Genomic DNA, 13,962 nt, shown 5'->3' on the forward strand with positions numbered 1-13,962 from the left:
TGGTCCAAGAAAAGCATACCTGAGGTTGGAAGGAAGAGGTTTAAGATCTACCTTTGGGGCATCCTCTACCATTAATGATGGTGGTTTGATCTTCAAAGTTTGCACTTCTTCAAGCTAAAAAATTGTGGCTTCAGGATGTGGTGGAGAGCTCTCCAAGTATTGTGCAAAAGCAGCTATGTTGTGATTGTCATCATCAATGCTCCCACCATGGACTAAGCAATTTTCAAGAGGGTCTTGTGGATGGCTTTTTCTAAAATGCTCTTGAACAATCTCATCAATAATGTCTACCCGCAAACAAAACTCAACTTCTTCATGTTTCCTTTTCATGGCTGGATTGATGCTAAATATCATTTGATCATCTCCCACTCTAAGTGTCAATTTCTCACCCTTTACATCAATTAATGCACCAGCTGTTGCTAAAAAGGGTCTTCCCAATAAGATAGGAACTTTTGTGTCTTCTTCCATATCTAAAATGACAAAGTCTACCGGAATGTAGAATTTTCCAACCTTGATAGGCACATTTTCTAGAATGCCTTCGGGATACTTAATTGAACGGTCAGCCAATGAAAGATACATATTTGTGGGCTTCAACTCTCCCATATTCAACTTCTCATATATTGAAAGTGGCATTAGGCTGACACTAGCTCCAAGGTCACATAAGGCATTTGCCACACAATTATCACCTATATGACAAGGAACGGAAAACACACCCGGATCTTTGAGTTTGAGAGGTAACTTCTTCTGAATTATAGCACTGCATTGCTCTCCCAAGTTGATGGTGTCATAATCTTCTAGCCTTCTCTTGTTGGAAAAAATCTCCTTCAAAAACTTGGTATAATTTGGCATTTGGGATAGTGCCTCAGTGAATGGCACATTGATATACAACTTTTTTAGCACTTCAAAGAATTTGCCAAATTGTTTGTCTAGCTTATGCTTGATGAATCTTTGAGGGTAGGGAAGGGTGGGCTTGTAAGGTTCAGGTGGGATGTATGGTTTCTCTCCCTCATCTTGTTCACTTTTGCTTTCTTCTTCTTTTTCATTTTTCTTGCTCTAAACTGAATTTTCTTCTTTTGTGCTCTCTTTTTCTTCTCTTTTGTTTTCACTCTCTTGACCAACTTTCTTACCACTTCTCAAGATCACAACCTTACATTGTTCATGAGGGTTTTGTGGTTGGGTAGGTAGTTTGCCATAGGATTTGCTTCCTGATGAGCTTGCTTGTTGAGCCAATTGAGTCTCTAACATACGATTGTGGACTTGTAATTGATCCATGGTTTGTTTCATGTGTTGCATTTCTTCCTCTAATTTGCTATTCATCTTGCTTTGTTCAGCAAAAAATTTCTCCATCATGCTTTCCAAGGTTGGCTTTGGTTCATGAGGTGGAAGGGATTGTTGTGCTCTTGCTTGATATCCAGGTTAAGGCTGCCTTGTGGGCTGAAATTGAGGCTGAAATTGAGGCCTATTCTGCTGCATATACTGCTGGTTATGAGCATAATTTGAGCTTTGACCTTGTTGAGCAAAAGTTGCTTATGGTCTCCATGTTGAGTTGTTAACATTAGAGTAAGAATTTCCCATAGGTTTCTGTTGATAACCTCCTGCATAAGCAGCTTGTTCTAGCAAATAATCATCACCATAAGAAGAGTAATCAACTCCACAACTTTGGCTTCCATCTGTGTAGGCAACTTATTCCATAGTTGTAGGAGTTGACGTTGTTGCTTTTGTGCAAAAATCACTAAGAAGCTGAGTCAACTGATCAAATCTTGCATTTATGTAGCTAACTGAGTCAATTTCATAAATCCCGGCCTTCTTTGGCTTAAGTGCTCTTGGATTTCCCCACAAATGGGTATTATGCGCAATCTTCTCTAATAAATCATAGCATTCTTCACTTGTCATTCTCATGAAATCTCCTCCTGGTTGTGAATCAATTGTGTTTCTTATGGCTGGAGTAACTCTGGTATAAAAATTTTGAACAATCATCCATTTCGGTATTTCATGATGAGGACATTGCCTTTCAAGCTCCTTAAATCTCATCCAAGATTCATACAAAGTTTCATCATCCCTTGGCTTAAAAGCTACCATGAAATTCCTCAAATAAGTAGTCTTCCCAGATAGGAAAAATTGAGATAGAAAAGCTTGAGATAGCTGCTCCCAAGTAGCTATAATAGCTTGTGGAAGTGAGTCATACCACTCTAATGCTGAATCCCGAATAGAGAATGGAAATAAGGTGAGCCGAATCACTTCATCTGAGACTCCAGGCTGCCTTTGTGTACCACATATCATCAAAAATTTCTTCAAATGAGAATGAGGATTTTCAAGTGGACTACCTCCAAATTGTGAATTTTGAACCATTTGAATAAGACCAGTCTTTAACTCAAATTGATTAGCTCCAATAATAGGTCTGTTATCTCTCACATCTACACATCTAGGAAAAGCATAATCTAACATGGATCTTCTCTGAGGATCATTTTGATTAACCACTTCATTTTGCCTATTTTGCTCATTTCCTCCATTGTTTCCACCAATAGCTCTATTTTGATTCTCCATATTTTCAATTGTCACCTCTTGCTCAAATCTTTGTTGTTCTTCTTTTTCTGCTTCCTTTCTTCTCTTGTATTCCTTTTTGTTGGCTCGACAGAATTTTTCAATTTCAGGATTGAACAACAATTCAGTATCACTTGTGCTTTTCGATCGTCTCATAAACAAGAAAAGTACCTGAAAAACACAAGGAGCAATAGTGAAAATAAAAGAAAATAAAAATTCTAATTAGCTTAAAACAATTAAAATCCAACTTAAAAACAAACAATTCCCCGGCAACGGTGCCAAAAACTTGATGGATTGTGTCCGCAAATGCATGGGTCACAGTAGTATAGTTTTAAAAAAAAAATGATATCGATCCCACAAGGAATTGTGCTTAAATTGGAAATAAAATGATAAGCTAATTAGAATGACAAAATTTAAAGATAGAAAATGAAATTTAAAATTTAAGATTGGTAATTTAGGAATTTAAGCTAAATCAAACAATTAACTAAATTAATTAAACTAGATTATCAAAATTTAATTTAAAATTTTTATTTATGAAATTGGGAGGAATTAAATCTAAATTCAATAAAAATTAAAGTGATTCTAGAGATTGGATTTTTCATATTGTTTGCATGTGGTTTATCCCCAATTTAGCCAAACATATGAGAATTGCAATTTTGAGAGAAATCAATTCTTAAATTTTTGAAACCTTTTTCAAGCATCTCAAAGTTGGTTTTCATTAAATCAAACCCTGTTTTCACGGTATTTCAAACCTAACAAAAACCCAATTAAAGCTCTAATTGATTTTGGAAAGTCCCCTTAATCCTCTTAGCTTATCTCTAACACCAAGAAAACTAAGTTTATTGCAAGATTATCTATCCCAAATATTCACTTTTCAGTCCATCTATTAAGGATTAAAGCTTAACTTAATGAGGGCCCATTCATCAAGCAAGGCAACAAGCTCACAAGCAATAAATCAAAATGTAACAAACCTCATTTAAATGGCTAAATCAGTTCAAAACCACAATACAAAGCAATATTTACAAACCCATCTCTAGAATCTCAATTAACTACTCACAAATCATAGTTTCAAGACAAACCCAAGTGTAGAAATGATGAAAGAATGAAAAACTAAGCTAAGGAAAAGAAAAACCCAGAAGAATGCTGAAGTATCAGCTGCTGGAGAGTTGCAGAACGCCTCTGCTGCTGCTGCAAAAATGGCTTCACGTGCTCCTCTCTTTCTCCCCTTCTTTCTTGCCAAAAATGCCTCCCTTCCTCCTTGTGGAAAGAAAATGATAAAGAAGGTTTTATATGGGTCAGATATCTGCCCTAGAATGGGTAAAAAGGTGGAAGATTCCAGAGAAAGTGAGATATGAAATCAGAGTAACAAAAATGCCACGTCAGCCATTTCCAGTAAAAACGACATAAGCTGAATCGGTTGTGTCGCGGGTTGTGTCGCAGGTTGTGTAATCTGTGGCCTGAGAAAAACTGAATATCTGACGATCGACACAACCTGCGACATAAGCTAAATCGGTTGTGCTGCAGGTTGTGAAGCTCTCAGCCATTTTTTAACTCAACTTCAAAAATTTTTGCAATTCAACTCTAATTTCCTCCAAATGGCTACTCTAATCAAAATACACCAAATTTCTCTAAATTTAACCTACAAAACAAATAAATTCCGAAAATTAAACTAAGAAGTGTAAAATTGTAAAATTGACTAAATATATGTTAATATCTATAATAATGGCTATGAACAAGGGTAAATTATGTGCAAAAATTACACCTAAATGATGATATAAAATGCATGCATCAGTGACCAAAACTGAATTTTTGAAATTTCTCTTAGGGAGTTTGAAATTTCAATTGACAACCAATGCCAACACAATTGTAACTCAAAATGTGGTATGTGGGGGTAATTAGAATTAGTATACCTATTATGTATGAGAAAGTCAATATTTTACCCAATTAGTCACATGAATAGTAACCACCATAACCAAGAACACAAAGAACTCAATTTATGGACTATATAAAAAAATTTTAAATGCAAAATTTAATTGTTAAAATTATTATTAGAAATAAATTGGGTAAATATTGAAACACTTTAATTTTATGTTTCAGTGGCAAAAGAGCCTTCAGATGAAGGAAATAGAAGGGAGTGAATTAAAGAAGAGCTAATATACGAGGTTTGTGCATAATAATTTTTAACTTCTTATTTGCTATTTGAAAATTTTATTTGAATATGTATGGTGAACAATTTGTGTTTATTATGGCTTTGAAAAATGTTGTGCTGCCTATTTTACAAATGAAAATTTGGAATGAAAAATGCTTAGTGCTTTGCATGAAATGTTTGAATAATATGATTTTGAATTTGGTTTTGAATTCACACTTGGCATGGCAATATCATTGTGTTCCTCCTCCATTTATGGGATTGAGATTAACTATGTTCCTCCCTCTTTGGCTTACCAGTCTGAGGTTGAGATTGGATGAGCACTCATATAGCTAGCTAGCCACCTCCCTCATTGATTTCGATTAGTGGGGTTGAGATTGCTTTATCGTGGTATACAACACGGCATTATTTTGAAATTTTGTGTCATGACTTAAGTTGTGTTTTTGATTGGTAACACTATGATTTATAATTTATTTTGATAAAATAGTATTATAAATGTTAACATCAATTTTGTGAAATGTGATTGTGAAAGGTTTTAAATTTCTGTTTATCGATGAATGCTTTTATCTTCAGCAACTTTAAAATTTTTATTGTGCACCATTGAGTAAAATTAGTCAGCAATGACTTTTTATTACTGTCACAGATAGGGAAAAGGATAAAGCAGTAGAGTGAGCTACTACTCATTTTCGAGATCGGCTATCCCAAGGACTGATGGGAGTTCGTTCACAAGTAGATTCTCCTTCCTCTTGACTGGAGCCTATTTTTCCTTTGGCCAGGTAGGCTGATTAGTGATCGGAACGATAGCTGTAGTAGGTTCGGATTGCTCACCTAGTCTGGCCTCATGACTTTCTTCGAAGGTCCACAAAAAGTGAACGGAGGGCAGGCATACAACTCTTTGACTGTCGGTATTACTCATTTTCAAGAAACGAAGTTAAATTTGATTGGAAAAAGATCAAACTCTTACCAGATTGTAAATCGGCACTGGAAAAGTTGGGAAAATCGAGAGAGAGCATCGAGATGCTTGAAGAAATGGAGAGAGCAAAGTGTGCAAATGACAGAACCCCCCTTCTTATTTATACTCATATGAGCATTAAATGCTCGCGAGGCCCTAGGCGATGCATTGATAAGCAGGAAATCCAATCATATCCCAATTCTTTGCATCAAGAGAAGATTCTAGAGGGAGAAGAGATCGGACAAGTGAGGTTGGTTGCCAGGATTAACCAGAGATCAAATAGTAATAGGGTCCGGACGAAAAAGATCGGTTGAATAAGGGTATGACTAAAGATCAGATCGGATAAGGTTATGACGAGATCGGATTGGTTGAAGAGGATATTGGTTAAGAGAGAGATCGGAAGGACAATCAATGCAATGCAAACAACAAAGAACATAATAAAAACATAATAAATAAAATAAAATAGTGTCAATCTTAAATAAAAGTCCATTTTATTTTCAAAAGATCATATTACATCATTGGGCGGTCTTCCCCAACCCAATCATTAATTATAGATAAACCTAAATTCTACCCTACATTTTACCCATTTTGCTTCCACAGTTTAGACACCTTCCAATCTCAAGATGACGATCAAGAGATAAATGGAAATCGGGAGGGTGGTTTTCGTTAACTATGGTAAAGTCTATGGAAAGCTCGATGTCATTATCGATGTCATCAACCAGAACTGAGCTATAATCGGGACCCCTGAGATAGTTAGGAGCCAAATGAACTTCAAGAGGTGGCCATCGATATCAAGATTGAAATTAACAGTCCCCTTACCCAAGATCGGTCTGTAGTTTAGACCGGTAAGCTGATTAGAGATAGGCACGGTAGTCATTTTGGACCCTAATCGGCCATTTAGTCTGATTCCCTCACAATCATCAGATGATGTTCTCATAATTTTCTGATCATTGGTGTTGTCCATTTTCAGGTGATAGGCAAAGAAAGTTATCAAAAAAAGATCAAAACGGCCGCCATGTTGAAAGTTGGTGCCGGAAAGGCAAGGCATGGGGAAGAACATGACAGAATACTTCTAAAACTCTAAGCAGCACGTTAGGAAGCGAAGAATTTAATGCTTTCCTAATTTTCAAAGTGCACCAACAAAGACCATGTGAAGAGAACGAATGAAAAGATCGAAAATGTAATAGGAGGTCGGATGTAAAGGCAGAAGATTCAGAGATGGGATTGGTTAAAGATTGATGAAGGAAATCAAGAGATCGGATAGATCGAGAGGTTGGAAAATCAATAGAAGTTACTGTCGCAAAGGGATTTCGCGGTCGCCTGGACGATCACTCACCGAAGTGGGAAAAGTGAGGAGTCGCCACCTTAGTTTTGAGGGAAACTAAAGAAAACCATTTGGGAAGATAAATTAAAAATGAAACCACTTCAAAACAGAGATTCTAGGTTCGGGGTCCGTAAACGGGTGGGGAAGGTGTTAGGCACCCCACCTCGTCCCCTAATAAGGGTAAGTAGATTTAATTTTGCGTTCTTTATAAATTAGTTAGGAGGGCTTGAATGGGAATGTCAATCCTTTTGGCTAAAGGAACATTTGATTTCTCACTGAATTTGGATCACCCAGATACACAAGTAAATGAGACCACCTTAGTGAATTGACGTTACGAATTTTTTAGTTCTGAGATTATTTTGCGTATGGGTTAAGATTTGGTGTGAGAATCGGATAAGAACTCTCCTCCGATCTCTTTTAAATTAAAATTTTGGGAGGGAGATCGGATAAGAACCCTCCTCCGATCTCCTCTAGACGTTTATTAAAATTTTAGAGTTGAGACCGGATAAGAACTCTCCTCCGATCTCTATTTAATGGTTATTTATTAAAACTTTGAGTGGAGACCGGATAAGAACCCTCCTCCGATCTCTATTTAATAGTTATTAAAATTTTGAGTTGAGACCAGATAAGAACTCTCCTCCGATCTCAATTTAATAGTTATTAAAATTTTGAGTTGAGACTAGATAAGAACTCTCCTCCGATCTTTTTTAAATGTTTATTTATTAAAACTCTGAATGGAGACCGGATAAGAACCCTCCTCCTATCTCTATTTAATAGTTATTAAAATTTTGAGTTGAGACCAGATAAGAACTCTCCTCCGATCTCTTTTAAATTAACAGGAGCCCGAAAGGGACTTTTCCGATCTCCCGGATTTTAATTTCAGCTACATGACATAAGAGCCTAAAGCTAAGGATTCTGGCATTCGAAGATGCTGGGGATAAGGCTTCTCGATACCTTTTGGCTAGATGGGGAAAACTAGACTTGATTTACCGACCTTCCATGTATTCATTTTACCAATATCTATTAATGACCGATCTATTCTGTTTTGTTTATTTTGGTTTTATTCCACTTTATGACCTCTTTGTCGAATTGTCATTACGCCACCTAATAGTTTGGCTATCTTCCGACGCGTTATTCAGGTTCTTTCTTTTAAAAGGGATCCTTAAGTTGCAGTTACCTACGTCTTACCGGACCATTTACACGCTACTAGGAGCTAGAAAAACTTGCATTCAGAAACGACGAAAATTAATAAAATAACGGACTAATCACTAAAGAGATAACTTGAGAGTAACATTCTTTTGGGTCCTTTTGCACAAAATGAACTTGGAGAAAATCACATACGTAAGAAGAACAAAGAAAGTGTGAAAAATTAATGTAAACACTTAGTAAAGCAGCAATATGAACTCTTACCTGTGAGGAGCCAAATCTACTGAAATAGCTACGGGGTGGCAACTAGAGATAAGACAGTGGACTGATTAGCCTGAGCCGATATTCACTTGAAGTGAAGGGAGCTTAGCTAAAATATAATCAGATTAAGATAAAAGCCGAGTGGAATGAAGTTTAGCTTAGACAGTGGGAATGAAAATAGAGATGATAAAGGGCTGAAAGTGAGGGCGTGACCAGATAATGAACAAACTGGAGATGTAGAGTTCCAGTATTCAGAATCCTTTTCAAGAAACACTTCAGAAAACTAGTTTCAAAAGTTTTTCCAATCAACACTTCAGAGTAGCGGAATAACAAACTAAATGAAGTTTTCAGAGTTCTTCCGCTATAATAACAGCCTCTCCTTTTTTTCCGTCCGTCCTTGAACAGTTTTTCATGCTGGTATTTATAGGAATCGGGTGCTCCCCATGAAGGGTCAGGATTTATTTTGAGGGAGATGGAGGGTCAAGATTTCGAAGGACATGATCGGATGTCTAGGAATTAAAGAGAATCAAAATGAATGGCTGAGATCCCTCTTCAGAAACTTTGTCCTTTTCTTCTTTCAATCTGACGGTCCCAGATCTTCTTGTCCGGAACGATCTAAGGGCTAAGAGCGAAAGACGCTGGTATTGTCGTCTTCTCTCTTGATCCAAGGGTTCCGGGTTTGTCCTTATAAGTGAGATCAACGGTGGGGATTGGGATGTACAAAACTGTCACGACATACCCTGGCACCTATCAGCATTGTGGGCGATTCTTAGGCGTGCGGTGGAGATCTCGCCTGCAACGCTTTAACTACCTCGGCTCTGATTCTGACAACGGTTATTTGGGATTTGTCTTATTCCTTTTGTCTTCCGATCCCTCTTCTTTCTGATCTCTTTCACACGTTCTTTCCGATCTTTCATGCTGGTCTCCCATCTTCTGATCTATTATTCCGATCTTTCCCTTCCTTAGGTCCGGTCTGGTCAAAGCATTAATTGCCCCTCGATTCGTGCGTTAGCTTTGTTTTCAAGAATAAATGCTCATTTTCACCTATATATACCCCTGTCGACAGAGACATTTCCTTCATCTGATTTTCCTCTCTTCCTTCTTACTTTTCCTGTCCTAGCTGCTCCGGTGGAAGTTCCGGCCATGATGGTGGTTTTTGATCCCTTTCCGATGAGCTTCTTTAACCACCGGCTGAAAATTTATGATCCCGGTGATCGCATAACCCTAATCGACGATGGTGAGAGAACCGATTTGACCGACCTGTATGCGGACCTTGGTTGTACCGATCTCGAGTCGCTCAACCGAGTTCATTCGCTTCTCATCACATTGAGTGTTCCGACAATGCTTTCCTCCACATTGGGTGTTCCAAACGCGCCTCGGTTCGGTGACACCTCGTGGATCGATCACAATGTGACATTCCGATCCCTAGAGATCGCCCAAATGATGTATTTTGTTTTCAATGCAATCCGATCTCTAGAGATCACAGAAATGATGTAATCCAATTTTAGTGTAATCCGATCCCTAGAGATCGCCCAAATGACGTAATCCGATCTTTTGAAAATAAAGACTTTATTTTGTCGATTATCATCTTATTATTTTGCATTGATTATTTTCTGATCTCTAATGTGATTATCCGATCTGGTTCTTTACCTTAATGACACTTAACTGATCCTTTATTCAAAATATTTAACTTATTATGCCGATCTCCAATTAACCGATCTCGGAACATTCGAATATTTGAGAGAAGTGTCAGAACAGCTGTCGAGTCCCGCCAATCGATGCGTTGCCTAGAACCTCGCGAGCATTAAATGCTCGGACTAGTATAAATAGGGGTGGGAGGGTTAGCCAGTTGTTCTCTCATTCCATTTTTAATTCCCTGCTCACAACTTCGAAGTTCTCTCGTTTTCTCAAGTTCTTCCGACGCCGATCAGACTCCGGTAAGGGCTTTGATCTTCTTTTTTAGTTTAAGTTCTTTATTCCTTTTGAAAATGAGCGGTGCCGAAGGTCAGAGAGCGGCGAGCCCTCCTTCCATTCAGTTCTCATGGTCGTCTGATGACGAAGAGGTAGTCGGGCCAAGCACGCAACCCGAACCCCCTAGGGTCTCCGCTCCAGCTCGGGGGCGGATCATACCATCAAGGCGCACTGCTTTGTGGAGGAGACTCTCCCTATAGATGAGCTACCTTCGGTTCTTCTAGTATCCGATCCGCAATCGCTTAGCCAAGAATACAACATTCGGCCCGATTCGAGCTAATCAAGTGCCACTACGATCTTTGTGTCGATCACTCCTTTGAAGAGAATGACATGGTTATGGTGTACGAGGAACGCTTAAAGGCCGGTCTTCTGGTTCCGTCTAGATGACTTCTATAAGGAGGTCCTAAAACTTCACCGAGCGTGCATTGCTCAAATTCACCCTAACTCGTGGCGGATCTTGGTAGCCTTCCGAGGTCTATGCCGAGCTAAGGGAATCAGACCTATGGCTAAGGTTTTCGCCGAGCCGCATGCACTAACTCACCAAAGGATGACGAACATCGGTTCTTTCAGCGAAGCCTCATTGCGGCTCTTTTCCGATCGCCTCATCCCTTAAGAAATGGAAGAACCATTTCTTCATTCGAGGAGCAAAGATCCGAGCCGCTTTGAGGACTTCCCGTAGTGGTGGTACGTGGGCCTTTGCTTCCAAGCATATTACCAATCAGAGGAAAGCTTAATAGTGATGGATCTCAAGAGTCCGCCGCCACTCAAAAGTATTCTTGTTTGGATGCGGTGATCAGTTGCACCATTGGACCATTCAATCGCTCATCGGCCAAGACCGCGAACTTCCGCTCTCTCGACTCGGCAGTGGTATTTTCTATATCTCAGCTCTCCTGACCTTAGAGATCTCACGGACCTTTTCTTTGTTCATGTATGGCTGGTGGTGAGGGTTCTAGGAAACGGAAGAAGGACAAAGAGATCTCCCGGAGAATAAAAGAGATGAAGCGTTCGGAAATGCTTCGAACACCTGATCATGAATCTGGGGAAGTACAAGGGGACCCGCCTCAACCTTCGGATCTGCCGATCAAGCCGTCCGATCTCTCCTAGATTGGAAGAGCAACCTCCGGCTCTTCCAGCTTGTTCCAAGCACGGAAAGGGGTCCTTCTCAATCTTGAGGACCTCTTCTCGTGGCGCTCAAAAGCTAATCGAGTCCTCAAGAATAACCTGATCGTCGAGAACCCCGGTTTTGCCCAAGTCTTGGGGTCTTCCATCTTTCTTCGGGAGGATCGGGACAGGCTATCCTTGAACAGCCTTGATGATATCTTGACTCAATCCATGAGCCTGAACGTGGAGTGCCTGGTGAATCAGACCATGGTTTGGGACGTCTGGGTAAGGAGATCGGGAAGAAAAATCAGGAAGTGGCTTCCCTCCGATCCCAACTCTCATCCGCTCAAGATTATATATCTCAAGTTGAGGGGCGGGCGAAGTTTTATGAGGACAGGGTGGCCGAACTGAATCTTGTTATGGCTGAAAGGAATTCTCGGAGAAGTCCAGGCGCTACAGGCCAACGAAGCTGCTCAGGTCGCCCAACTCATCGACGAGCTTAAAGAGAAAGACGGGGAGCTTAAGGAGAAAGATGAAGAGATGGTGACGGGAATAGCCGGGGCCTATGTGAATGCTCACAAGGACCTCTTGGCCGAACTCCAGAAGCGTTACCCAGGGGAGGACTTCTCTTGGATGGCCGACCTGGCTCCTGAGGGCGACGATGAGGACAGTGAGGGGGAAGCCGAGGGTGAGAGAGAGAGTGAGCAAAATGTAAATCAGGCTGGGGGTGACCCTCCAGCTGAATAGCTTGTACAAAAAAATGAAATGAAATGGGCTCTCTTTTGTTCAATGAATGGATGTGATTGGAAAATCTCAATCGCCTAAGTATTTGATTGTATGAGCATAGCGAAACAAGAACTAAATGCAATTATTAATCTAAGTATAAGAGATCGGAAAGCACAATAAGCATGAGATCGGTGGGGAAGAAATGCTGAACGGGACTTGATTAAAATTGAAAATTTAACTTGAACACTTAAGATCGGAATCCTTATTAAACCGAACCAAAACCTTAACTCTTAAACTTTCGAAAGGGAGATCGGCAATAAAACTGGTAGGAAAAGATCTAGTGCCAGTTCATTTATCAGGAATGTACTTGACGGGTCCTGAGTTTCGACAATGGGTTTGAGAGATCGGTGAGCGACAGACTGGTAAAGCTTTGACTGATGCGAGAACTTAACAATTTGATTTAATTCTTTGCAGGGAGAGATCGGAATTGTGACAGCCTATCAAAGAGGGATCGGAAATGTGATTAGCTGTCCGAAGGAGACTTAGTACCGGGGATCGGTTTCAAAGTTTTATTGATTTTGGGGATCGGCCAAAATATGGTGTCGACAGTTACTTTAGGCCATGACCCTCGATCTACGAAGTCAGCTTTCCCCACCATTGGATTTGAGTTTGTTAAAGCATTTCATGTACGATCTGATCCCTACTATCCACTTCATTTCAAAACAAGAATCTGAACTGTTGGATCTGAGGAAGTTAAAGAGGAAGTGAAAGCATTTGGTATGCCCCAATCTGTAACTTTGATTTCACCTGTAAGGATGGATTTTGGACTATTGGATTAAAGTAAATAACATATTCAGCACCTTTCATTCTCAGCCTTTAGATCCATTCTGAAAGGTAAGGCCCTTAGCCACTGGATTAGTGAAAAAAGGACAAAAGAGTCCCGAGCTAAATCTTAGCCTTCAATTTTTTTGGTCTCTTTAATTCCTGACCTTTGGATTCAGTCCTTTTAAATCCACAGCCTTCAATCTTGCCATTTGAAATCCTGGTCGTTCATTCGAAGACCCCAGTTCCCTATAAATACCCAAATGCTTCACTGTAAGAGGGGCTGGAGTCTGGGTTTTGAGATTTTGGGTATTTGTCCTTGGCTTTTGATCTTGAGATCTTGATCTTGAAGTTTTCCTTAGCACTTTGATCTTTGGTCTCAAGTTTTAACCTCTGGTTTTCATCCATTTCCTGGAATATAGAGTGATTGGTGTGAAAGAGGCTTTAGAAACGTGTTTTCTAAAGAATCTTGTCTCCAGAAGTTGCTAATACTCCGTCCGATTCTTCAGTAGATTTTGCTCAGTAGTTCGTTCAGTGGTCCAACTTTGGTTTCGTTATTAGGATCTTGTTCCCATTACTCATTGTCTCAAAAAGGTGTTCCTGGTCAGCTTAGCGACCCCATCTTTACGTGAGACATCAGCACTGGCTCTGCCATCACCCTAGTAGCTCTCCACAGGTAAATGTCTTAATAGTCCTTCCTTCGATTGAATGCAACGAGGCTGTATTTATGATGTAAGAACTTTTAGGATATCGAATCATACCAAATTTTTAGAATATATTAGTGCTAGATTGGTTTATCTCACAAATATTACCTTTGGCATGCTATAGTAACCTGTACGTCATTTCAAAAGATTTTTTATTTTTATTAGTGTAAGAATAAGAGTTCAGATGATATAAATGTTGCTGGAGTTTTGGAAGAATAGTAAAGAGTTCGAATGGGAGAAAGGTAAATACGAGAGTGATGACATGGAGAGT

General features: G+C 39.5%; 1 pseudogene; it reads left to right on the plus strand.

Moving 5' to 3' along the window:
* Positions 1-1,984: 1,984 nt before the first annotated feature.
* Positions 1,985-2,082, plus strand: LOC131172403 (small nucleolar RNA R71; annotated as a pseudogene).
* The last annotated feature ends 11,880 nt before the right edge of the window (positions 2,083-13,962 follow it).

Source organism: Hevea brasiliensis, chromosome 13, assembly GCF_030052815.1.
Source record: "Hevea brasiliensis isolate MT/VB/25A 57/8 chromosome 13, ASM3005281v1, whole genome shotgun sequence".
In the NCBI taxonomy this organism is placed as follows: Eukaryota; Viridiplantae; Streptophyta; class Magnoliopsida; order Malpighiales; family Euphorbiaceae; genus Hevea; species Hevea brasiliensis.